The sequence below is a fragment of the Lonchura striata genome, chromosome 13 (genome assembly GCF_050655825.1).
Source record: "Lonchura striata isolate lonStrDom1 chromosome 13, ASM5065582v1, whole genome shotgun sequence".
Classification (NCBI taxonomy): domain Eukaryota; kingdom Metazoa; phylum Chordata; class Aves; order Passeriformes; family Estrildidae; genus Lonchura; species Lonchura striata.
Window position 1 is genome coordinate 2,196,036 of NC_140715.1, and position 23,735 is coordinate 2,219,770.

Below are 23,735 nucleotides of genomic sequence, written 5' to 3' on the forward strand. Positions count from 1 at the left end.
GAAAGTGTTCAGAAAGACACATTTCATTTCTAAATCCAAAGAAAAAATAAAGTGTAGCCAGCACAAACTGGTGCTGTCTTCTGAAAGAATTTTATCAAGTGTGTGGGATAATAAATCACCCAACATCAGTACTGGCAGCTGTGCAGAGTTGAAGAAGAATACAGCATCACTGTGATGTATCCATTTTCTCCCACATGAAATAGAAATAATCAATCAGCTATGTTAAAAGAGCTCCTGCATGTTCAGTGTCTATATGATTTACACAGTTGATTTAAATATCTGTAGATGTCAGCTTTCCAAGGAATTTTGTCTGTTGTGACTCACATGACATATTGTAAATGTGTAAATGTCATCTTTTACTGAGGTATTTACAAACTTAAAATATTTTTGGCAATTATTTGTAAATATTAGCTCTATTGTCAGCAGCAAGTTTGGATTTTTTTGTCATAGAAAAGTGGGAGGGAACCACTGTTTGGGCAAGTGAGAAGCAAATACTTCAAAGTGAAGTGTTGGATTGGAGTAATTAAATCCAGTAGCAGTAGATATTCAGAGTGAAGTTCAGCAGTGAGATTGAGACTGCTGAAGGCAGCTGTGCTGCATGCATATGTGAAGTGCAGGTTGGTGTTCCTTGGAGAAACCTTCCAACTGCACCTCTTGCGTTCACCAGGTCCTGTGGAAGCCGGAGGAGTTTGGTGCAGCTGCTTTTCCAAAGTGTCTGGCAAGTGCTTCTAGAGGGTGAGTGTTTAGTAGATTCCCTGCATGAGCCTGTAGAAATTTAGCCACTGACTGGGTAAATTGTGTTAAAAAGAAGCTATTAAATCACTAAGCAAAATCTCTTTTGATCTTGCCTAGTATCTAACTATCTTCTGCAAGAGGACACTGACAGGGCTCCTGCTCTGCTTCTTTGAACTCATGCACATCTCCTTGCACAGCTCTCAGTCCTGTTCTGTTCTCCCTTGCTCTCTATGTGTTCTGGCTTCTGTGTTGCCAGCTGTGCTCCTCTTCACATTGTTGCATTGGGCATAGCTGGGCTGCAGTTTGCTCAATGGGCAAACACACTGAAAGCCATTGGGTTTTCCCACTGCTTTTGGGCCTGTGTAAAGGTATTGTACCTACAGCTGTTCTGTTGTGCTTATGTGTGGTTTGTGCCAAATGCAATCATTGCAGATGATTAACTAATAGTTTTGGCATGAACTGTAGACTGTGTCCTAGATTATAACTCAGTTCTCCTATATACAATTCTGTAGCAGCACTGTGAGCAGCATGGTGTAGAAAGCATCCCAAAGGACAGGATTTATAGGCACACAGCTTCTCTGTTCCTTGTCAAACTACCAATGCATACATAGTTTCATCTTAAGCAAAGCAACAGCATTGCCTGAGGCTGTAATTACCTTCCCTGCTTCTAATGGCCTTGGGATCTTGAGGTGAGCAGAGTGCCCTGGTACCATTGTGTATTTGGTGAAATCATTGAACATACAGTTCAGAAAATCATTCATGTGCTGCTTAGGAACTGCATCACTTATTTTACAGAGAGGGATTATTGAATTAGGGTAATAAATTTATAAAGTGAACAGCAAGTTTTTTGTTTGTTTCAAAAAACCTTTATTGCCTTCATTCAAGGATATCATCTATCTGTAGCATGGCCTTTGTGGTGACAAATGGTTTGAATATTTGTCCCAGTTTGTAGCTTTTTCTTTTTTTTTTTCTTTAGTCAAGCATGGCATAAATATGAGTGATTAATACTGAGAAAAGTTTGCAGCTACCCAGGCTCAGAAGTACTCATCCTGTCTTGGAGTATTCCATTTTCTCTTTTTGTCTTTTCAAATAAACAGATTAGATTTTGCCTGAACTCAAGACATTAAGCCTTCAAAATATGAAGGTTTATTTTATTAAGCTCTCTCGACAAGAAGAAGAAGGTCTAAGCCCAGTCTTACTTTGTATGATGATCTGTCCCCACTGTTTCACCACTTCCTAAACCTCAAGGAGAATCTAAAAAAATAAGAGAAAGTGAATTATGATTTTGCCTTTGGCAAAATTCTTTTTTTCACTCCTTCATTGTCATGCCCAGCACAAACCTGTCTCAGGAAGCCACTGCTGGGGACTGAGACTGACATGTCTGACAGGGTGGTCAGGAAGTTCCAGCCTAAATTACAGCCCTGTGTGTCCTCAGAGTGGACTGGTGTAATCTTCAGGAGCACAGTAAGAGGTTAGGACAGAATGTGGAAGGAGTCATGAACATTCATTGCTAAGGAACTGCATCTCTGTGAATATGAGTATAGTGTCAGGAGCCCACGTGTTTATTTTTTTAGGTATGATATTAATCTCTTTCTAATACACTCAAGAATACCTCACCAGGGTTTATATGTATTTGTAAGTTTAAACATAGTATAAGTGAATCATTAAAACCCAAAATCATGAACAAAGACTCTCTAACTAGTCAAAGTTAGAAAGTGATATGTTTATTATGCCAGCGGGCAGCACAGGCGGGGTCGTTCTGAAAATGTGTGACCACACTGCACAAGGATTTTTGCCTTTATTTATTTCCCAAAATAATACATACGCATAACCCCAGCACTTCCCATCCCTGCTTTGTATTAAAATTAGGTTATTAGTCCTTCATGCGTGTGCAATTCTTCTCTTAAATTGGGTCAGTGGTCTCGAATTGGGTCAGTGATCCCATGGATGAAGTCAGGAAGGTCTTCATCAGGTCTCTATGACCCTCTGGCACGATCCAACGCCCCCTGCTTTGTGATGGATTAACACAGAGTCCAGTTGCTGGGCATTGTTCTCCTGGTTTCAATATGTTCCTATAATGGTTCACTTGCTCCACTTCTTTCTATAAATGAGCTCATAATATAACAATTAGCTTTAGCTTAAACATCTAATAATTGTTAAACTATCATTGGTGTATCTAACTTCAATATGAATTGGTTCTAACTCTCAGCTAAAATCTTAAATTTTTAAAATCATGATTCATAAGAAACAAGTGGCACACAAGCCAACTCAGTATTTTTCTGTGGATACATACAAAATTAGTCCATGGAAGAAGCCAAACTTTTTAATATTAAAAATGGCATGAATTTCTAGTATCAACATGTGTCTGCTCGTTTCTGCATGTTCCCCAATCTTAGTCAAGGGAAGAGTTATTTGATGACAATATGTAAAAAGAAAATGCAGAAAGAAAAATAAAAAATAGAGGAAAGCAGATAATGTTATCAGGATGGCAAACAGAATCTGAAGGTCAGCTTGGTCAAGAAAAGCTGGGAGAAAAATTTGCTTCTGTCAAAGGAGGCTGTAAGAGCATGCAAGCACCTGGGACAGGTGCCAGAGCAGTCAGTGTGAACTTTTGGATCAGCCCTCATAAACTAAGTATTGTACAGCCACTCTGAGGTTTGATTTCACTTGGAGGAGAAAGTGACCCATTTGGTAAGTCTTTTGCTTATTATTCATGCTGCCTTGTTCTTAGTGCTTTGTCTCACGAACCAGAGGTGAGGAACTCTCTGGGTGGCAATGTCTGATGAAGCCTGGGCTCTTGTATTGCCCCTAATATAGAGTTTGGGTTTTGGAAACCTTGACATCTATTATTGTCACAAGACATGTGAGACAGGTCAGGTGGGGCAGTGACTGATCACAGCAGGAGCTCCATAGCATTAACCTTCTGGACACAGAAATTATCTGTGCTCCTCCTCCCTGCTAATCTGTTTTCTCTGGTTTGATAGTTAAGTGTGGCTATAATACATAGCGAAAAAAAAAACAAAACCAAAAACAAACTCATGCTATACAGCCCATTATTAGGCTACTAAAAAAGTTCATTGTCATCCAATTCCTTCAGCTTTGGACCACTAGTAGACTGTGGAGCGTGGGTCCTATATCTTATTTTCAGTAGTTAAATTGCATCAGCAAACTGCTGAGTCTTATCTATTACCAAAATTAGCACCTGAGGATAGCAAGAGATGGTCTCTGAAAGCAGGGAGAGGATAAGCTTTGCCCTCAGAATATTACTGTAGGCTTTGTGCAGTTTGGCTGAAACAGCTTAAGAAGCAGCTGGCATTAGTTTTTCCCTTGTAGCCAGGTTGGAATGGGTTAGGTGGGAGCTTTAGAGTCTGATGCTTCCCATCTCATCCATGTGCAAGCATATGCAGGACAGTTCTTAGATGCTGTGTGGCTGGCAGCACCACAACTGTGAACACTAACTGTTCCTCCTCAGATCAACCACGTCCATGTATCCTCTAGTTACATCTCTTTTAATCTCATTTTCTTCTTGTCTGAAGTCTCAAAGGTGACTTAAGTCTGTGAGGATGTGCTAGGGTAGTGGGGCAGAGCTCACTCCTCTCCTGTGCTGCTAGTTTATTCCCTTCCTGTGCACCATGCTCAGGATGAGCACAGTTGTTTATCAACAATGAAGCTTCAAAGATGTAATACCCAAAAGCTGTGCCTTGCTTAGCTTGATGTGCAGTGTGTGTAGCACCATCCCCTTACCCAGCTGGAAAACCAGCAAAGTACAGGGAGCTGAGGAAACCTTGGTGACAGCTCAAACTGTCACAAAAAAACTGAGACAAATACTTCAGCTGTCCAGTGTCCATTCCTCATCATATGCTTCAGGATTGAACCGTCTTATTAAATCTAAAAGAAGTTTCCATGGCTTTAGAACTCTTATTACATTTTTGTCACCTCTGGAAGCTGCTTGGATTATAATTTGACCAGTTTGTGCCCAGGTATTAAAGTCAAAAGCAGCTGTGTCTAATTAGTTGTGTTTAATCTGTGGTTCTTAGCCCACATTATTAATGCTAACAATTCTTCTTCATCACAGTATAGGTCTTATTCCTCAAGAAGAAGTTTCCATACCTTTAGTACTGGGCGGTCAGGCACGGAAATAAAGTTTCCCATATGTTCAGTGGGGTTTTTCTTCTATTTTCAGCTTCTCTGGTTTCTTCTTTCACACAGCCCTTTAGCTGTGACTCTCACAGCCTTTCCTGCAGCTGTGATTCTTGCAGACTTTGCTGCAAATTTGGGCTCTCCTCACCTCTTTCTTTCCAGCTTTTCACTGTGGGGGCAGGCTTTGCAGGCTCTGCCCTGTATCTCTCTCCACTCTACCTGGAGGCAAACCTTGGACTGTTTGTCCTCACACTGGGGGCACCACATGACATGTGGGGCCATGCGCCTGAGATGGAACACACAACAGACCTCCAGTGCACATCAGCCAAACAGCCTGTTTTATTGTTTACAGCATACTTTAATAGGCAATTCAAAGCTCCCAGCTCTAAAAGTCATTGGTCTAATCTCCACACCCTCTGAACCAGTCAAATGCTTGTATTTTTAGGAGAGTTGTTCTTGGTTGAAACCTCTGTCAGTCAATCTACAGTCTGGTTTATGAAACTGAGCTGGGTTTTTTTATTTATAACTGGATTAATGTTCAGTACATGTCAGCTTGTACTGCAACATCAAAGCTCACACATTTTCTCACAAAGCAATAAATAACCAAATAAATGGCTCTGGATGCTGTGGAGGATGACAGTGCTATGCCACTGTCTATGTAGACATGGGCTGTGGGCTGCTAAAGCAGCATTTTGAGTAGTGGGATGTTTCTCTTGGTGTCGCAAATGCTCAGTCACCCTGCAAGTGACTGTAGGATTTCCTTTAGGATTAGTAGGCTTTGAAATTTTTGCTTAGAATTAGTGAGCTTCTATCTGCATAGGACATCTCTGGAGGCCTTCAATAAAGTTCTCACATTCTGCTCATCCAGCTTTAAAACTGATGTATTTTGGGCAATAAAGGGGCCCTGGTGAAGAAGTTATTCCTTGTTGTATTGTGTTTTTATATTTCTGTAACAGTTCTGCAATGGTTTGCCCCTCCACACCCCCATTTTCTCCCAGAGTTCCACCCTGAGTTTTCCTGCCGGTCCCTCAGTGCCAATCTCCCTGACAATGCTCGGGCACTTCCCCAACTTCCCTCTCCACCCTGCTACCTTGTCCATCACTCGGCTCCCCATCCCCTTCTTCCAGAATCTTCTACCCTGGGCCTCAAGGGATTGGGTGAGGGCCTCGGGTCCCTCCCTTATGCTTCCCCCATTGGTTTTTGTACCTGTCTATCCTTTCACCTTCCACTCCCCCAAACCCCCCATTGGTCAATGTGTGTTCCTTCCCCTTGTTACCGCCCCGGTATTAAAGATGTTGCAAAAGCCTCGAGGTTATTTCTGGCTGCTGGATTCTCTGTATGTCGGAGCTCGCTGGAGCCTGGATTAAAGCTGAAACTGTTTCCCCAGCCTTGAGTCGACTCCCTCATTACCTCCTCGGCTGCCGCCTCTCCTCCACACAAGGCAGACAGTGAAACTTCTGCCTCAGCTGCTCCCCGACTCTCCTCGGGACACAGGGGAGTGACCCCGCAGCTGGCCGTGCCTCTGCCGGGCAGGGGAAGTCAGGGGGCTGCAGACAGCACAGTGGCAATTCCTGATGCATTCTGATGGGGTGCTATCCTGCTGCCAAAACCTGGTCTCCAGGTGTTTTAGCACTGTTCTAATTGCTTCTTGATTTCAACATCCTGCTGTTTCCTAATTTTTTTTTTTTCAAATATGTGCTTTTTTTCCTGCATGATTCTTCTCATTTTCTCTTTTTTTTACATCTTTCCACTTCTCTGTTCCTTTTTTTTCCTTTTGTGGGAAGGTAACTTGTGACTCCTTCCATTGCAGCTGCTCAAGAGAGCAGGGATTTCTTTCACAGGTAGATAGTTTGAAGAGAAAGTGGGTGGACTATACCTTAGAGTGATCTCTAGGCTTCCACTCAGCAGCTGCCACTGCTCTCCTGGCTTTAGCATTTCAGCTTTCCTTAAAGCCCAGCAATCATCAAAAATGATGCAAAGGCCTTCTGACCCTGGTTAGGGTAACCCTCTGAGGTTACCTCCGTGCACCAATATTGAGGCTTATTCCTCCTGAAAACCCCCACTGTGATGACCTCCTGAAAAGCATTTTCTGCACTGCTTAAGTTTTAAGCACTGGAACGTTTAGAAGGGAGAGAGCTGGGTAATAGTGCAAGGCCTTTGGAGCACATAAACCTCACAAAGGGGCTATGTATTTTGTATTTGCTACAGAAGTTCTGTACTCTTTTTTGGGATGGATTTTCTCCTAAATGATTTTACCACCCCATTGAGTTTTTATTAATTGTTTGGTTGTCTTCCAGGAGCCAAGAATTATGCTCATTGCTTTTGATCGAGAATCACACTTTCCCAGTTATTTCCATACATTTTTTCTAAATATTATAAAGAGATTTGCCAGCAGCCATTAATTCTTCTTAGACCATCCTCCATGTTTTACAGAATGTCTGAGAGATGAATGTGCTTCAATAAGCATTGATTCACCCTCTTACTGATTTCTGTGCTGAAATACAGACCAGTGTAAAAGATATTGGTAGCAGTTCCAGAAGTGTTACTTCTGACTTCTGATTAGGTAGGGCCTTGCTCTACAGATGCTAATTGCCTATGCTGTTTTAAGACCAGAAAATAAGTTACATTAATCACTAAAAATTGGTTTTAAATAGTTTCAGATAAACAATTCATCAGTAAAGGTGAGATAAAATGTGGGGGCCTGCCTTTGGGGATTTAGCAATACATTCATTACTGTGAACAAATTCAATACAAGGAATAAATCAATGTCATAACTTGCCAGCGATGTAAAGTAATATTTAATAAAATATTGTCTCACATAATCTAGTGCAGGCCAGACAGATATTTCTTTCATGTGGTATCTGAAAAATGACTGTCCTTTCCCCAGTGAATTGCTGTTTGATATTTTCTGTTGAAGAGAATATGAAATTATAATGAGAGAGTCAAACACTGCCCTTCCCCCAGGTACGTGTCCAGCCTGCTTTGGTCTGCAGCCTACCTGCCAGCACTTCTCTGCATGCCAAAACCCTGGACTGGTGAGAGGGTGTCCTACAGAATGTAATACAGAATGGTAGCCCTCAGCCACCAAGACCAATGAGATAAGTGCATTGTATATCAAAGAAAAGATTGGATAAAATAATTTAGAAGTTAAAATATATGACAATTATTCAGAAAGGAAGAAGTCTGTACTGGATGACACCTACTAGAATGCACATAATTCTGAGGTTTATGTGCTTCAAAGGCTTTGCTCTGGCACCTAGCTCTCTCCCATCTGAATGTTCCAGTGCTTAAAACTCTTAGTGTGCACAATCAGTCTCTCAAATCCTTCAGAACAAAGATCTCAGTTATTATCGGGTATCTTTTCCCAGACTGGTTTTTCCATTACTGTTTTCTCCTGTAGCATCTACACTGCTCACGGGGAGAGCTAAGCTATTTTACAGGCCACAGGTGGGAGCCTCTCTGGTCTAGCATATGTGGGATTCTGCTGGGAGTTTTCTTGCTGTTTTCTTTCTGTGGTAAAGATAGGTTAGTGCACAGTAGTGTGGTTTCACCATGAGAGAAGCAATGGCTTATAACTCTTGGATTATATTCAAAAGCACTGAATAATGGCTGAAGTGGATTTCCTATCCCTTGCTGAAACCCTTTGCCAACTATGTTAGTACTGACAAGCACCACATAACATTTGTCAGCACTGTTGCCCATGTTGGCAGGAGATGCTTCTGGTCACAACCGGTCCGAGAGAATGTCCTCCTTCTGCCCCCAGCACAGAGCATGGTGTCCAGAGTGTCTGATGTATAATAATTACTCTGCAAAGATAGCTTTAGACAGATTCTCTTAATTGTCTTTAATTTCTTCATGTTTGTTCTTCTTGAAAGAACAACAATGTTATTTAGCTGCTGTTCTCTGTTTATAAGGTCCTGCTGTCTTATTAGGTCAGGGAATTCAGTCAGGAATAGAAAAATTAAATTAGAACAAATGAAAAGTGTACTTTGGAGGAAGTAAGTTCTAAATGGAAGGAGATGTCAGAACATACAGAACAGCTTAACACTTAGGTGTGAGATAAGGCCTAAGTGTCTGATTTTATCAGCATGTCTGCAGAGCACTCACAGGTTATTGTTGTGTGTGCAGGCACAGTTTTGTTAGCATGACTCCAGCAAGAGCAGACAGAAGGAGAGGGGGGAGCCCCTGGAGGGTTTTGCAACAGGTTTTGCAGTCCTAACACCATTCCTGTTACTCCCCTCTGTGCTGCCAGACAAAAGCCAGGGCAGGATCGGCTCTCCTGACAGTGAACACTTTCTCCTACTATGCTGCCATCCCTGTAATGCCCTCCATCCACCTCCTACTCTTCTCCTCCTGAACCAGAACGTTTACTGCATGTATGCCAAGGAAGACCCTGCCAGCCAAATTGGTGTGAGGCATGGATTTGGTCTTATGAGTTTGTGGCCAGTGAAACCTCTTCTTTCTGTGCCACTGTGTCATCTCTGACCTGGCTGGGCCTTCTCCATTCTTTGTTGTTCTCCAGTCATGTGACCTTGGTGAACACCTAGTGACACCAGTTGAGAATGTGTCCTCAGGGAAGCAGCAATCCCTACATTGTGTGAGTTTAACCACCCTCTGCTCCCTTTCTCTTCTAATTGTTCCTGTTATTACAAGCCAAAAAGGGAAATTTATACATCAGGTGAAGAGCATTGGCTGGTCTATCTTTGTACTTTGGGTCTGTACTGTGGAACCACAGAAGCTCTCTATCCCTCATTTAACAATGGGCAGCTGTTCCTGGAAGGACTAGACCTCCATGTCCAGTTTGAGCGCTGTTGAATATTTATCACTAACCTCTAATGGCCATAGACCTGGCACAGCCACTTGGATGTTATTTTTATGTTGGTTACTGCACTGCTGTTGGGGTTTCAATATTAACACCAGAGGCTGAGGAGGAAAGAGCAATCAGTCCTGCTGGCACATGTTCCCTGAATGACATGCTGAAGTGATGAATTTAAGCTTGTGACATGTTCTTCACAGTAATATTAATAGCAGTGATTACTGCAGATGACAGCAAATTAGATAGGACAGGGTCCCCCAGTGCTTACTGCCTGCCACTGAATTAATTTTGGCAGTAATATTTCACTTGATTGAAGAGTAGCACTTAAAACCTATACAGTGTCCCATATTTTCAACCCTTTCCAAGAAACAGAAAATCAGGCTTGGGCTGAAAGTGGGACATTAACATTCAAGTCTGTGTGATGATTGCCCTGGAAGGAACTGGTGAAGTTGTACTGGTTAGGAGTTGCAACCTCAGCTAACTGTGTAGAAATCAGAGGCAGGGAGAAATCACAATTTTTCTTTCAACTTAAAGACCAAAGCCTTATTTGTAAATGTGTATTCCAACAGTGCTCAACTGGAGCAGGTCAGCAAAAAGGTAATTGCATAAAATTTCTTTCCATAAAATTTCATATATGTACTTGATAGTGGTAGAACTTGATGTTTTTTTTCCTTGCTTGGTTTGGCAGGGAGAAGCAAGGGACAGCTTTTTGTTTTCTGAAGTTGATTCAGCGCAAGCTTTAGTTGATCAAAAGCCCAAGTTGCAAGAAAGTCCTCATCCTCAAAAGCTATGTTGATGAAAAGCTTATTATGAGAACATCAAAATGCTTAATGAGAAGCCACAGGCAAAAAGAAAACTTTAAAAATGCTCTTCTGCACTCAGTCAAGTGTCATGTGATATTTGTGCCATGCCATGATGCAATGCCAGGACCTGACTGTGATCCCTTGGGCTTTGGTGTTGGGAAGAACTGCTCTATATGGGTGGGAAGACATTCCTTTGCAGACACTCTTTTGAGTTAAGCTGTCCCTCCTAAATCTATTGGGAACTAGAGTGTTTAATGGAACCAGTGTGAAGGTGTCCAAAGTGGTTATAAGAAGGCAGGTTGTAAGAACGCTGTGCTTGAGCAAGGAAACATTAACTTTCTTTGTGGTTAGCAGCTGTGGCAGCAGTTTCCCTGTTTGTGTGACTATTTGGCTTCAGAATTCAGAGCTCATTTTATTATGTCTGCATTTCTCCCATGGTCTGTGTGTTGTGTCTTGTTTAGGTTTCCCTATGATCTCCACGTGTGAAGGTGGGCTGAGTTGGGTCGTCAATTACAGGACCCAAGAGTGAGATAAGTGCTGCTTCCCTAGAAAGTTTCAGCTGTTTTTTTCTTGACTGCTCCTGATGAGATTCAAGGTGGTGAATCCCCTCATGCCAATTACCATTAATTCCCAGAGAAACAACAAATTTCCAGAGTACCCATTAATTTGATGAAAATTTGATTTCAAGACTTGTTCTCACAACATGACCAGGGATGATTAACTGGTGTTAACTGGTGTTAACAGCTCTCACACCACTTGTCTTTTGTGAGTCCGTGCAGCAGGAAGAGATGAGCGTGGTAGCACAGAGTCCTTTGGGGCAGCTTTGGTTTTTTTGAGATGTTGACCTAAGTGAAAAATTTTATACTTTTTTTGTTGTTGTTTGTTTTGCTGATGCTCTCTTTTGGCAAAGGATTAAATACTTGATTATTGTTTGAATGTGCAAAAGTTAGTATCGTTTTACCCGGAAAAGGCATGACACACTCCTGATGATGACAGAACTGAGGCCAGCAATTTATACATAATTTATACATTAGTTTTGTGGGCCTGATCACCACACATGCACTGGCCATTCTCGTTATTTGAGACATGTAAATTGCAGAGCAGGGCCCAGGTGAAACCATGTATTAGGTTTCCTTGTGTTTTCTGCCCCAAAATCTGCTTTTGTCAAAGCTTTGCCAAAGCACTGAAAGTACAGATATTAGTAAGAAACACACTTTTGAATTATTATTGTGTTTTGGAGGGATTTTATCATTGCCCTCAGTTAACACATGATTATTACAAATTGCTGTGGTTCAGCACGCACTCCTGCACTGTCAGAAGAGCTATAATCAGGAGTCAATCTGGTGCCCATGGCTTGCCATGGAACTGGAGTTACTGCTGTCATGGCTAATGCAGAAACAGAATTCTGCAAGTTTTGTGTAGTTCTTATGACTAATAATGTAGGCAAGGAATGGGGATGCTATAGAGCCAGAGTTTTGTGAATGTCTATTTGCTTTACATGAGCTAGTCACAGACACTGTAATGTTGTGTGAGGGGTGGAAGGTGCATTTATAGATCAGGAGAATGATGTTGCTACCTAAAACTGCCAATGCATATTATGCGGGAAAAGAAGTCCAGTACTGAGCACACAAAATTTGTGTGCTTGGTCAGTGCCAGCAGCTGAGAAGGGAAACTCAAGGCTGGAGTTAAATATCAAGATGTATTAAGATTTTGTGTTGTATTTGTGCTCATTTGTTCCTTCTTTTAATATAATCACTAAACCAAATTTTACCTGAAATATTAAGCCCCAAATATTTCCTGCCACTGTAAATTTGCTGCCACCTTTGAACTGATTAGGCACACTTTGGAAATAAAGCCACATTCTTAATAGGGGAGAGGTGCGTATTTCCAATATTTATCATACTGTATTAGATGTTTAATTAAAAAGAGGTTCCCAGAGGATTAACCAGCTTCATGTTGATGGCAAAAGAATATCCACTAGCAATTTTTTGCAGGTAATAATAAAGTGGAACTGGATGGCTTGAGGTTAATATTTTATGATATCTCTAGTGTGAATGAAGATAAATATGATCACTCTTTTTGATAAGGGGAAAAGACAAATTAAACAAGTACATACATCTGTTTGCTTCTGCAAGTTTGCTAGTTTGGCAAATTAGGACAGAATTAGGGTGTATTTGACCCAAATTACTGGGTTGAGCTCCATGTCAAGGAGTGTGGAGTTGGCTGGCGGCTCTCACTGCATGCACTCCTGTGGACACTGGCTCTCCTGTTCTCCTTGGGGAGCTTGGAGGACTTGATTTCCATCATCTGCTCTTCTATTAGATTAAGCCAGACCAGCAGGATGAGATGTAGCCCTGCTTGTGAGAGGTAGAGCATGGCTGGCAAAGTGAAGTGTCTTCCTCTCCTTAGGTAACGTGCTGCCTGTTCAGGTGTGATTTTCAAGAAATTATTTTACCCAACATAGCCAGAAACCACTTATCACTTTGATATTCCTGTGTCTGAGCAATCTTGTCAATGTTGGTTGATCTAAATACCACTTGTGGCAGCTGGTGTGAGAGGAGAAACAACGTTTTGAGAGATGGGTGGGCATGGAGCACACTTGTTTCAGACAGCCCCAGCCTGGACCAGGCACCACCAAGCTGCTCCTGTATGAGATCTGCTTCCATGGCAGATCTTTTGGACAGATTGGCACACAGCACATGCCACGTCTATTTTCTGTTACTCATGTTGCTGCACAAGCTGCAGATTAATAGGTCTTTATCCTGCATCAGATTGTGAGAAACGGTCTCTCACTTTAAAATTTCAAAGGTTTATTAAACCTTAACAAATACAACAAATGACTGAATAAGGAGAAAGAGCAGTGCATGGAACTAAACCACCATGTGCTCACCCACAAAATGGCTGTTCCACCTTTTATACTCGTGGTATTGTAACAGGTAATCCTAACTTACCCCAAAGCCTGCCAGTCAGCTCTTCTCTGCTGTCCATTGGTTGAGATCACTTTCTTGCAACTTCACTGGAAGTCAGGTGTTGCCATGCTGCACCTCCTAGTAACAAGCCTACCCTGCCCCCAAGTGCCCTGGCTACTAAGGCCATGCAGAGACAACAATACAAGGGGGCAGGGAAAGAGTTATGGGGAGAAGATAGCACAATAGCATAAGTTTACATTAATAAAACTTCTCTTAACATACACATAATATTAATCCCTTAATTGTGAGAGCCAACCGTTGCATTATCCATTTACAACAAAGCCCCCCTTTTCCTTTTCTGAAGTCATTTGGCATGAGCAATTAATTTTCAATTTCAGTGATCCACTCCTACCTCTGTTGACTCAAAATTTAATTTTGGATGAGTCATAATAGCATCTGTTGATGTTGGTGAGGACAGTGGCAATAGGAAAAAAACCCTCAGGTTTTCCTTAAGGACAGTTATTGGTGAATTAAGTGACATGAATTGGTTGGAGCAGACAAAAAGGCACCACAGAGGTCTGTTATGGCTTGTTACCCCCATCTGCCATGCCCATGAGGTTGCTACCCATAGCAGGTGTATCTTGGTGGCGAGTACAGAGGCCAACTTGGACTTGCCCTCTAGTCCCTTTGTATTCCACTTGTCAATTGTACCTGTATTGGATATTAGTGGGAAAAGACAACTGAGGAGTGATAGAGGCCCAGAATAGCTTCTGCCCCCACCTTACCATGCTTACGGCGTTGCTGCCTGCAGCAGGGGATATAATAATCTTCTCAGTGGCGAACAGAGGGGCCAAGCCAGTCTTGCCCTCTAGTTTCTGTCTTACTCCACTTGTCAGTTCCTAAGTGAACCATCCCAGCACCTCTCACTGTTCCCCGTGTACTTCCGCTCAACAAATGCTTGCAATCCCTATCCATTAAAATAGGACAATTAAATCAATGACTGAAATTATTCAAATTTTCTGCCCGAAGGGTTACTTAAAACAGTCCTCAAGCTGGCTGGTGGAAACTTGACTCTACTTTTCAGATGTCCTTGTGCTTCTCTGGTTATCCCTTGGTCTCTGCTTGAGAGTCAATCTCATTTCACCCAGCCTGGATGTTGTAGTCCATTCTTTGGTTTCTTCCTTGGGGCCTTTAATTCTGCTGGCTTGAGCCCATCTCCATTCTGTAGTTTGCACAGCTGATTCAGTATGAGCAGAACCTGAAAGGGACCTTCCCACTGAGGGGTTAGAGGCTGATCTCTTCATGACTTGATCATTACCCAGTTCCCAGGATTAATATTATGGATTCTGAAATCCAAGATGGTAGTTTGAGGAATTGCCCCTTTATGTCTTAGCCCTTGTAAGGTCTGTACTCTAGACATAACATATTTTCTGGCATTGGCTTCCCCTTCCTCATAGGTGGCAGCTCTCTGAGACAGGGTGAAAAAGGGTTGTCTGAATATAATTTCATAGGGTCAGACTCCCAGATCTGACTGGGGTTGGGTTCCAATTCTTAAGGCTAAATGGAAACATTTTATCCATGACATTTGGATTTCAATCATCAGCTTAACCAGAGTTCTTTTAAGAGTTTGATTCATCCTCTCAACACGACCAGAACTCTGCAGATGCCATGGACTGTGTAACTCCCATTTTACCCCCAGGGCTTGAACAGCTTGCTGTACTATCGCAGATGTGAAATGAGTTCCTTGATCCAAATCAATCCTATTCACCACCCCATTTTGGGGAATGATCTCTTCCAGAAGGGTTTTACTTACAATGCTGGCATTAGCTTTCACAGTGGGTACTGCCTCTACCCAATGGATTAAGGGATCTACCATCACTAGCAAAAATTTCCACCGTTGTATCTGGGGAAGCTTGGTAAAATATTTCTGGATATTCTGAAAGGGTCATAAAATTAGTTCTCACCTGTCTCTGGGTGTTTTCCTTATGACTTTCTTGTTCACTTGTTGACACACCATTCAGTTACTTGTTTAGCTATTCCAAAAATTCCTATGGAGCCCCAGTCCCTTAGGTACTGATCACTCAGTGCTTGTGTACCCCAATGTGTTGTACTATGCATGCCTTCTAGCATTTTCCTGGTAAGTGGTTTATTTAACATTTGTGTCCCATCCAGTAGCCTCCACTTCCCCTCATTATCCTTCTTGGCTCCTATTCTAAGGAGTTCTCTCTCTTCTGCCTCACTAAATACGGGGACTTCCGGCATTTCTCCCATAGGGATTAACACCATCATTAATTTTTCTGTTCCTGACTCGGCCACATCCTTATCTTCCAAATCCACTAAGTTGTTTTCCCGTGCCTTCAGAGTCACCCCTTTTTGATGTCCTTTAACATATACCAATGCCACTTCTGGTTATTGTAAGGTTTCTAATATCCCCAAAATAAGCTTTTTTATGAACAAGTCCCTTCCCCTTTGAATTTAGTAGCCCTCTCTCTTCCCAAATCCTTCCAAAGGTATGCATCACACCAAAAGCATATTTTGAATCTGTATACACTATTCCCCTTTCTCGTGTTAATACTTCTACAGCTCTTTTTAGGGCATATAACTCACATGCTTGGGCTGACCAGTTGGAAGGTAGCTTTCCCTTTTCTATGGCTACCAAACCTTCATCAGTTATAGCGTACCCTGACATCCGGTGCCCCTGGATTCTCTTGAAGGTCCATTGACATAACAGTGATTTCCCCCTTGCAGCAGTTGATCCATTAAATTCTCTTTTAATTGAAGGAGCTTAACTACTATTTCCCCTTCCTCTGGGAGCACCCTGAGGCCCAACTGCACCTGTAAATCCATCTCAATAAATTGCACCCTGCTTCTGGAACTAATAGAATATCCCCAATTCCCATTTTATTTGTCCCTTCAAACTTACTAGCTTTATAACTAATGCTTTAAACCCTTCTCTTTTTGCATCCACTACTTACACTGTATCTCAACTCTTTTCACGCCCCTTTGGAATTCTACAAACACAAGTCCTTTCAGCCCCCATATCTACCAAAAATTCAAATTCTTCCTCCTGAGGAAAGAGGTATTGTTAAAGTTATCTTTAAATCTCCTGATGTTATTCTGTCCCCAGGAGGTAGAGCCCCTTACACCACTACCCTTTCACCTTTCCTTTTTGTTTGTTCTTAGAAACCCTCAAGTCCCTTTCCCTTAGGGGGCAATTTTTCCTGATATGGCCATTTGCTTTACAATAAAACCAAGTTGGTCCTAGGTTCTCCAGTTTCCCAATTTCCCTTTTAGTAGTCTAGTCACAAGGAATTATATCCCACCTTTGCCTATTCTCTTGCAATCAGGGTCTTTCTTCCTTACATGTCTTGTTCTTTATGTGCTGGTTTCCTTCCTTAATGACAGTTACCATTACCCTGGCCTTTGCCTTGGCCTTCTCCTCATCTCTCTTTACATACACCTTTTGTGCCTCCCTTAAGAGATCTTCCAATCCCCTTTCTGGCCAACCATCCAACTTCTTTAATTTTCTCCATATATCTGGCCAAGTGTGGGTGACTAAATTTACCTTTAGCAATATCTGTCTGGCCACTGTATCAGGGTCAATCCCTGAATACTGTCTAGTATTTTTCCTCAATCTTTCTAGCCAGTCTATTGGGGTTTCTTCCTTCTTTTGCTGTTCATCAAATGCCCTTATGAGCATCCTGGCTTTATGGAGCAGCCTCTTTAATACCCCTTATAATTAATGTTCTAGATTCCTCCATGTTTTGCCTTCCCCTATGGTTGTTGTGGTCCCAGTTAGGGTGTACTGTGGGCATTTTCAGGTCCCCAGAAGGTTCTTGCATGTGCTCCCTTTCCCATATCCATATCTCAGGTGTCCAGATTATCTGTCTTTCCTCTGGTGTAAATAACATGGTCATTATTGATTGCATTTCTTTCCATGTATAAATGTTAGGCCCCAAAAATTGGTCTAACTGTTCTGCTACTCCAGTGGGATCCTCTAGTAATCCTTTTAATTCTTTCTTGAATATCCTTACATCAGAGGAATTGACTAGTACTGTTATAAATCAAATTTCCCCCTGCATCCCATCCAGTGATACTTCTTCCCTCAAAGGATACAATCCCACTGCTTGGTTCTCATCCCCTGACTTGCTTTTCTCTCACTGTGCTATTTTGCTTCTAGTATTTTGACTAGGCCCATCAAGGGGCAGGGGAGGCATGGTCAATGCCAGTGGAGGTGGAGTGGGCAAGTATGCTATACTTTTATTTTCTGATTCTTTAAACATGCTCATCCTCAAAGGTGAAATCTCTCCTTCCCAACAGGCAATGTAGTCACTTTCTTCATGATTGAATGGTTTCTTAGCTCTTACATAGATGTTTAAAGCCTGACATATGCCACCCTTGGCCAAAGTATGTGATTGGACCTAATTTCCTCCTTAGTCCACTCTATCATATAGTATTGTATAATCTTGAGCTTGTCCTTATCTCTGGTGTTGGGGTCATATTTTCATGGGGCTATTTTTCTACCCAGTGGGCTATCTGGAGGCATACCTGTTGGTACCTCTTCACTTCTTCCTTCTCCCCTTGGGTATACCCTACTTGCTCCCAGTCCTATGACAGCCAACCACAGGCCCTCTCAACGAGCCTTCCCAATCAGCTAGACAGAAAAAGGAAGAAAAAAAGATAAAGAAAAAAAAATAAAATAAAAAAGACCTTACCCTCTTCCTGGAAAACAAAAGCAAATAAACAACCTGCCTGCAATCCCGGGACTCCTGTACCACTGGGTCAACTCTGCTGCAGTTCGGTGCCCTGGTGCCTTCCGGTGTACTAGCATGGGCAACTGCCAACACTGCTCATGTGGTCTCCCACAATCATGCAGCTTTATGCCGGTGGATCATAGAGAAGCCACCACATTTCAGCACCCTGGCAACTTTGCTGCGTCAATGAGCACCGGGAATTACTATGCTGAGTCCCTGGTGGGCTCCCATATGCAATTTCTGAGACTCGCACACAACCAAGCTAGCCCCTGACCCTCAGCAGTGCTGGGCGCAAACTGTGTTAAGCACCTCCACTGCCTTCGATGAGTCAGTGAGTGTTGGGAGTTATTGTGCCATGTCCCTGCTGGCTGCCGTCCACATGGGCTCCCACGAACTCCCAGTCTGGCAACTCTGCACCCAGGTCACTCCTGCCAGGCACTACTGCACTCAGTGCCTCCCAGTCTCCACAGAACCTAGTGGCAGTTTCTTGCCACCTGTGGCCCCTTGCTGCCTGTGCCCCATTGCTGCCTCCAGTCCCTGTTGCCTGGCAGTTCCCACCACTGCCTCCACTTTTTCTATCTCTCTTTCATTTGCGTCCCACTGTCCATGGTTGTCCCACTTCTCTCTTACTCCACATCCTGCCTGCAGCTTCTCTGCCCCTCTTTCATTGGTGTCCTGCCTTTTGCTGCTCTCCACTTTCCTCTTACTTCACATCCCGCTCTATATCATCCCAAGCGTCCAGTATACTTATGCTCCTACAGACCAGGAATGGGTCCCATGCACTACTACCTGGAGCTAGGGTTCGTGAACCTGATTATGGGCTATTAATCCAGCCAAAACAATAATCAGGATGGTACTCATCTTCCCCCTCTTCTTTTTCCTTATTCTGTCTTTTGTTGTCCCCAGGGTGTCAACCTGCCAATCACCAATAACCCAAAGAGAAGTCAGTTGAGCTGCCGAGCTTGGTGCTTGGCGGGCCACACATCTCCCTTTCAAAATCACCTAGGGCTATGGAGATGAGGTTTTTAGCTTGGATGAGTCCCCATTTGTGAGAAACTACCTCTCACTTTAAAATTTCAAAGGTTTATTAAACCTTAGCAAATACAACAAATGACTGAATAAGGAGAAAGAGCATTGTTGGGAACATGAAATTAAATATCCATGTGCTCACCCACAAAATGGCTGTTCCACCTTTTATACTGGTGGTATTGCATCAGGTAACCCTAACCCCTCCCAAAGTCCATCAGTCAACTCTTCTCTGCTGTCCATTGGTTGAGATCACTTTCTTGCAACTTCACTGGAAGTCAGGTGTTGCCATGCTGCACCTCCTAGTAACAAGCCTGCCCTTCCCCCCAAATGCCCTGGCTACTAAGGCCATGCTGTGACAACAATACAAGGGGGAGGGGAAAGAGGGTTATGGGGAGAAGATAGCACAATAGCATAAGTTTACATTAATAAACCTTCTCTTAACATACACATAATATTTATCCCTTAATTGTGAGAGCTAACCATTGCATTACCCATCCATTACAAGATCTTCAATCTTCTAAGTCCAGCAGCAGTTCTTTGCTGTGGCTAATGCCTGAGGTCTCACGTGAGAGCAGAAGCACCTGCTCCAGCTGGAAGTTATCTATATGTTATCTGTCTGCAAAACCAAGTCTGATCACTCTCTGGGAGCAGACTTGTGAGAGGCATTCATGAATGTGGCTCTATCTAATCACTCAGTCCATGAAAATGATAGACCTTGAGGTGGGAGAAATTGACCCTGTACTGACAGGTATTTTATTATTAGGTGTCACATTCATGGGAGATGGAGACACAACCCGACACACCAAGGTCTGTGCAGCGGAGAGAGTTTTAATGCCTTACACAGTTTTTATATACCTTATTCAAAAGACTCCATGTTCAAACCTGATTGGCTCTGGTTGGTTACCACCCAGCTCACTGACCAATACCTGCCTGGTTAAGTTTTCATCAGGGATTGGCTCTCTGTAGCCAAACCCCTCCTTCTTTCAGGCTTCACAGATAAGCTGTTTCACCATCATAATTAGGGACTGAATTAACAATTTTTTAAATTGTTAATATTTGGTACTGGCTGCAGCATTAGCTGTCCCTGGTTTCATCAGGCCCTGTATAGTGGGGTATGTTTACACAAGAGCATGTCTTTCCTGACCATGCAGCCATGGGAGCTACCAAATCCAGGGTGTCCTAGACTGCAAGGCATTATGTATTCTATTTGCCATCTGTTAGAAGTGTGGCAGTTGTCTTCTGTTGATTGGGCAGTTTTCTTTATCTCTTCCATAAACCAATCCTCCCACTGGAGAGACATCTGCTATTAACAGGCTATTGAGTGTCATTGCATGACTGATAAAAATTACATCATCCCATTGTTCTGCCCAGAGGGCAGAGCCAAGCATTCCTAACTGGATATAATCTGAGATTTTGGGATATCAGAACAGCCTTTTCCACTGGGTTCCCAGAAGAGCAGCTTTCTTCTCCACTGGTTTCCCAGAGGAAGACCAGGCCTGTCTACACCACCACTAGATCTTCAGAGGAAGACTACACCCTTCTACAGGATCACTGTTTCAACAGAACCAAATCTGCCACTCCAGGAAGACTGCAGCCACCATTTCAATTGCACTGCTACCAATACCCTGACTAACAGGGTGTCAGGTTGTATTCTGACTCTGTCAGTGTTGTTTTGTATTACTGTATTGTTTATTTTATTTTTATTTTCATTTTCTTCTCTAATAAAGAACTGTTATTCCTTTCCTGCTCCCATATCTTTGCCTGAGAGCCCCCCTTAATTTCAAAATTATAACAATTTGGAGGGAGAAGGTTTACATTTCCTAGTTCAGGGAGGCTTCTGCCTTCCTTAACAGGCACCTGTCTTTTCAAACCAAGACACAGGGAAAGGTGGCTGAAGTCACTCATGAACACTGGCTGGAGAGTTTAGAGATGCCCTGAAACATTTGGCTCAGCATTTTATAGGCATTAGGCTGAATGAGTTGATACAAGGAGAAGGAGAAAACAGATGGGAGAAAGTATTTATAAAGCAGCTGCCCAGTAACCAATAATTTGGTACATTTCCTTCAGTTATTTTCATTAAGCCACAATGTGCGGTTGTCTCATTATGTGTGAGATGCATTGAATGTTCAAAAGACTCAGCTATAATTACACAAATGCTGAAAGAGCAGAGGCATGTGCTATGTGAGGAATAATTCCCTCTCTTTGTGCTGTGGAGTGCAACAGCTTGATGCAGCATCCTTCCTCTATAGCCATCTCTTCTCTCTGAATTCTTCTCTGCAATTAACAGGGAAATGCGAGGAACTGATGATTTACAATAAGAGTTGTCTAAATCTGAGGGCTCTGTATGGAGGATTTGATTCCAGATTTGGATACATTCCAGGTTCAGCAGCTTAGTATGGTAATGCAGAATTTATCAGTTAAACTTGCTTGATTGTCTGTAATCTCTATTCCAGGAGAGAATTTAATCTTTCATTCTGATGACAGCCAGATATGTCACATCTTCCTTGCACTAATCTGAGACCCTTTACACCTGCAATTAGAAATATAAGGCTGAATTTTTCTAAGAATTCAGAATAACACTTATTTTCCTGATTTTGTTGCACAGTTTGTTAATGATGATGAATGTTTATGATATTATGTTAATGGTTCTTTACCTATGAATGTTTATGATACTGTGTTAATGGTTCACTACCTATGGACAATAGTCCATTACTACCATCTTGACTGCCCACCTCTGTTCCTCACCAAAATGTGAGCTGGCTTTGCTAGGAATCTGCCATGAGATTAGTAGGGAGAGGCTATGTCATGTGAAGCATGTCTCTCCTGGAGCAGGAAGGTGAGCACAGCTTTGCTATGCTTGCCTGGCCCAGGAGCAGGGTGGGAGGTGCTGTGAAGGTTTGCTTCTCATTCCTGGTCCTCTAAATCCACTTGTAGAGAATTTGACTTACACCAGTCTCACACAGTAGATGTGAATACCATTCCCAGTGTGTTGTGTAAAAGCAGTTTCCTTAGTGACTATGTTCACAGAAGGGATGAGGTGCTGGATGGGGAGAAGTACTTTAAATACATTGTTATATGGGCTGGGAATTCTACTGGATTTCAGATGGAAAGGATTTTTGTATGACAAGACATAATACATCATCTTCTATATGCTGCCATGGTGAGCAAGCCTTTATTAAGTCTAAAGTTCCCATGAGGTAAATTAAGGCCACAGATACGAGGTCTGCCTGCAGGAATCTTATATTGTTTTTAACCTCGTGTGAAGAGAAACCTGAATCATTACAGGCAGAACCAGTACTGCCTGATGCAGTGGCTTGCCAGGCACCCTGAAAGTGACTGGAATGGAAACCTTGAATTTGTGTAACCTTTGCCCACTTGCTCTTTGGGCAGAATTTCCAGAGGGTTTAATTCCTTCTATGATTTTGGATTTTGGAGTCAAGGGCAGAAATACTGGACTGCTGGCAACTAGACATTCATTAGGAAATCCCATGAAATTTGGATAATTTCCACCATTTAAGTGGTCTTCAAAGGAACTCCTTAAGCCACTAGCACAGTGAACTCAAGATGGATTTCAATTTTATTTCTGAAAGCTTAAAAAATACTGATGTCAGAGAATACTAATTTTCCAGTGAGCTTCAAATGGGGTGATATGCACATATGATAATGTGGGGATGTGTAGAAAGTCAATTTACCAGTATCCACTCCACGAGGTAGTCTGAGATTTTGGGGATGTGGCAGCCAAGTCCCACCTTTGTGTTGCACCCAGAGAAATAAGGAAGTCCCAGCCCCTGAGAGAGCTCTGCTCTCTAGTGAGCCACACAGTGGTGTCTCTTACTCCTCGGGTTGTCTTTGGTCCTCCAACACTAAGTGTTTCAGCTCCTCTGACCATGCCAACAGTCCAGCCAGCCCTGTTGGATCACTATGCCTTCTCCTCTCAAGCTGGAGGCTGGGCCTGCAGTGTTCTGGTGCTGGGCGCAGTGGCAGGTATGTGTGGGCAAAGCCTCTGGCTCCTGCGGAACAGAATTACAATTGATCAGGAAGAAGCGGAACTGTGTGCTTTGAGTTTAGATTTTCATGCTAGTATTGTTATCTGCCAAATCCATTAACTCTGCAGTGCAGTTCAGGGTGCTTTAAAGATTTAAATAAAATTGACTGAAACCCATAACTTAAGTACAGATGAGTATTATTTACTGCCTGTTCTCCCTATAATTCTTATTTTGGAGCTAAAGCAGCAGCAGTAGTTCTCTTCACCTTGTAGGGATATATTCTGGTTTGAAAGCAAAACCAGCAAGAAACTCCAAGTCAGAAATAGTATTTATTGGGAAAAGGGAAAAGAGACAAAATACATGCAATAATACAAAAGGAAGACCACCGACAAAGTCAGAATACAACCTGACACCCCTTTGGCCAGTGTGTTGGTAACAATCCAAATTGGAGTGGCTGCAGCCCTCTTGGAGTGGCAGATGTGGTTTCTGTTTTTGCAGTGGTCCTGTAGAAAAGGTGTTGTTGGTCCAGTGGAAAGCCCCAGCTGTGTCCTCTTGGAAACCTG

General features: G+C 42.6%; 1 protein-coding gene across 7 annotated transcripts in view; it reads left to right on the forward strand.

Annotated features, from left to right (window-relative positions):
- KCNIP1 (potassium voltage-gated channel interacting protein 1) overlaps positions 1-23,735 on the forward strand; it is a 283,696-nt gene that overhangs the window by 57,331 nt on the left and 202,630 nt on the right. The window contains exon 2 of one of the 7 annotated variants that reach the window (XM_085591073.1): positions 668-735. The exons of the other annotated variants lie outside the window; for them this stretch is intronic. The gene's annotated coding sequence lies outside the window, so the exon portion shown is untranslated. The remainder of the gene's footprint in view (positions 1-667; positions 736-23,735) is intronic. 7 annotated transcript variants of the gene reach the window in all.